Below are 2,938 nucleotides of genomic sequence, written 5' to 3' on the forward strand. Positions count from 1 at the left end.
TTGCCACTGCATTACATAGCCCAAATGGCATGCGCTTGTAGGCAAACACTCCATATGGGCAAGTGAATGAGGTTTTCTCTTGGTCTCTGGGATCAACCACTATTTGGTTATATCCTGAATAACCGTCGAGAAAACAATAATATGCGTGTCCTGCGAGTCTTTCCAACATCTGATCCATGAATGGGAGGGGAAAATGATCCTTTCGTGTAGCCTCATTGAGTTTCTGGTAGTCTATGCACATCCGCCATCCTGTGACGGTCCTTGTAGGAATTAGTTCGTTCTTCTCATTGTGGACTACAGTGATCCCTCCCTTTTTGGGCACGACATGCACGGGGCTGACCCAGGGGCTGTCTGAGATCGGGTAGATTACCCCTCCCTGCCATAACTTTATAACTTCTTTCTGCACTACTTCCTTCATGATTGGGTTCAGCCTCCTTTGGGATTGAATGGATAGTTTGGCATCATCTTCCAACAGTATCTTATGCATGCATATGGCCGAACTAATTCCTTTCAAGTCAGCGAGGGTCCATCCAATGGCATCCTTATGCTTTCGCAACACTTGGAATAATTCATCCTCTTGATCTTGGCTGAGGGATGAGTTTATGATCACTGGGTAGCTTTCATTCTCTCCTAAGTATGCATATTTGAGAGTGGGTGGCAATGCTTTGAGTTCAAGTTTTGGTGCTTCTAACTTTTCATTCTCTTCCTTTGGTGCACCTCGTATATGAATCTCTGCTGTTACAACCTCTTCACTAGACGTTGATCCCTCCTCTATTAACCCTTCAGGTTCTTCTTCTTCAAAACTCTCCTGCATTGCATTTTCCAGTGAGTCCAATCTCATACATTCTCCCCATTATTCTGGTGGGTAACTCATGGCCTTGAATACATTGAATGTCATCTTTTCATTGTGTAATCTCAAGATGAGATCACCTTTTTGGACATCAATGACAGCTCCAGCAGTAGCTAAGAATGGTCTTCCCAGGATGATAGAGGCCTTGGCTTCCTACTGCATGTCCAACACCACAAAGTCTGCTGGGAAAATGAAATCTCCCACCTTCACCAGCAAATCTTCCACTACACCATGAGGGAACTTGAACGATCGTCTGCCAGTTGTAGGGCCATTTTTGTTGGCTTAGCCTCCTCGATCTTCATTTTCCTCATCCTAGCTACTGACATCAGATTTATGCTGGCTCCTAAGTCACATAGAGCTTTCTCCACTGTAATCTCCCCTATAATACAAGGGATCTAGAAGCTCCCAGGATCCTTCAATTTCTGGGGTAGTTTATGCTGAATGATAGCACTACATTCTTCGGTTAGTATCACAGTCTCGTTGCTCTTCCAACTTCTCTTCTTAGTCATCAATTCCTTCAAGAACTTGGCATAGAGCGGCATTTGCTCTATTGCTTCAGCAAAGGGTATGTTAATCTGTAATTTCTTGAAGATTTCTAAAAATCTGGAGAACTGGCTGTCATCCCCATTCTTCTTCAGTTGTTGAGGATATGGTCCTTTCGGAACATATGGCTTCAGCTCTCCTTCCTTTTGACGTGAGTTGGAGGTGGGGATTTGAACTTCATCTTGTTCCTCCTTCTTTCTATCTGAATCTTTCTCTCGGGGTTGCTTGGGAATATCCTTCAATTCTTTTTCACTTCTGAGGGTTATAGCCTGACACTCCTCCCTTTGGTTTGAGTTTGTATCGCTGCGAGGGTTGTGGCTGGAAATTCTCTTGAATAGGTAGCCAATTTGTGTCTCAAGTTTCTTGATGGCAGCATCTTGATTCTGCATATTGGACTGCACTTCTTCTCGGAATGCCTTACTGTCATGAATCTCTTTGCATATGCCCTCAAGCGGAGTCTCAATTTTGGAGAGTCTATCTTCATATGATGGTGAGTTGAGAGTGGATGGGTGAGTTGGGTCATTTTGGTTTTGATATGGATGTGGAGAGATATTGTTAAGGTGGTGTTGATATGATCTCTGTGTGGAATGTTGGTGAGCTACATTGTTGTTGTGGTTGTGACGTCTCTGATCCTGGCTTTGATCTTGTTGATTTCCCCACCCAAAGTTTGGGTGATTCCTCCATCCAGGGTTGTAGGTTTTGGAGTATGGATCATGGGTCAGCCTGGGTGAGTTTCCAATGTAGTTGGCTTGTTCTTGCTCCTCATCTGCCTCAGCATTCACTCCCTCTTGGGTTGCTGATGAGGTGGTGATTGCTGCCACTTGGTTCCTCTCCATCTTCTTGGTGAGGTCAGCCAGCTGCTTGGTAATAAGCTTGTTTTGGGCCAGCAGTGCATCCACATTGTTTAGCTCCATCACTCCTCTAGTGTTGCCTCTTTCAGAAGCATAGAAGTAGTCATTCTCCGCTACAGTCTCAATGACATCTATGGCTTCTTCAATGGTCTTCTTCTTGTTCAGAGATCCCCCGGATGAATGGTCTACTACCTTCTTTGATTCATAAGAGAGGCCTTCATAGAAAATGTGTAGTTGCATGCATTCATTGAACAAATCTGGTGGACACCTTCTTGTCAGGTCCTTAAACCTCTCCCATGCTTCATATAGAGTCTCACCATCCTGCTGCCTGAATGTTTGCACCTCAGCTCTCAGCCTGTTGATCCGTTGAGGAGGATAGAATCTTGCCAAGAATTTGTTTACCACATCTTCCCAGGTTGCTAAACTCTCCTTTGGGAAGGATTTCAGCCATTTAGATGCCTTGTCCTTAAGTGAGAAAGGGAACAGAAGTAGTCTATAGGTGTCAGAATGAACACCATTAGACTTCACAGTATCACATATCCTCAGGAAGGTGGTTAGATGTTGATTGGGGTCTTCTTGGACACTTCCTCCGAATGAACAATTGTTCTGAACAAGGGTGATGAGCTGTGGCTTTAGTTCAAAGTTGTTGGCATGTATGGTTGGCCTTTGGATGCTACTTCCACAGTTTCCTGGG

General features: G+C 44.4%; 1 non-coding gene across 1 annotated transcript; it reads left to right on the plus strand.

The window, feature by feature from the left end:
• Positions 1-2,498: 2,498 nt before the first annotated feature.
• Positions 2,499-2,601, plus strand: LOC112774403 (small nucleolar RNA R71). Its single transcript, XR_003188895.1, has one exon. It is a non-coding gene; the product is annotated as a small nucleolar RNA R71 (small nucleolar RNA).
• Positions 2,602-2,938: the final 337 nt, after the last annotated feature.

The sequence above is a fragment of the Arachis hypogaea genome, chromosome 18, assembly GCF_003086295.3.
Source record: "Arachis hypogaea cultivar Tifrunner chromosome 18, arahy.Tifrunner.gnm2.J5K5, whole genome shotgun sequence".
NCBI lineage: Eukaryota > Viridiplantae > Streptophyta > Magnoliopsida > Fabales > Fabaceae > Arachis > Arachis hypogaea.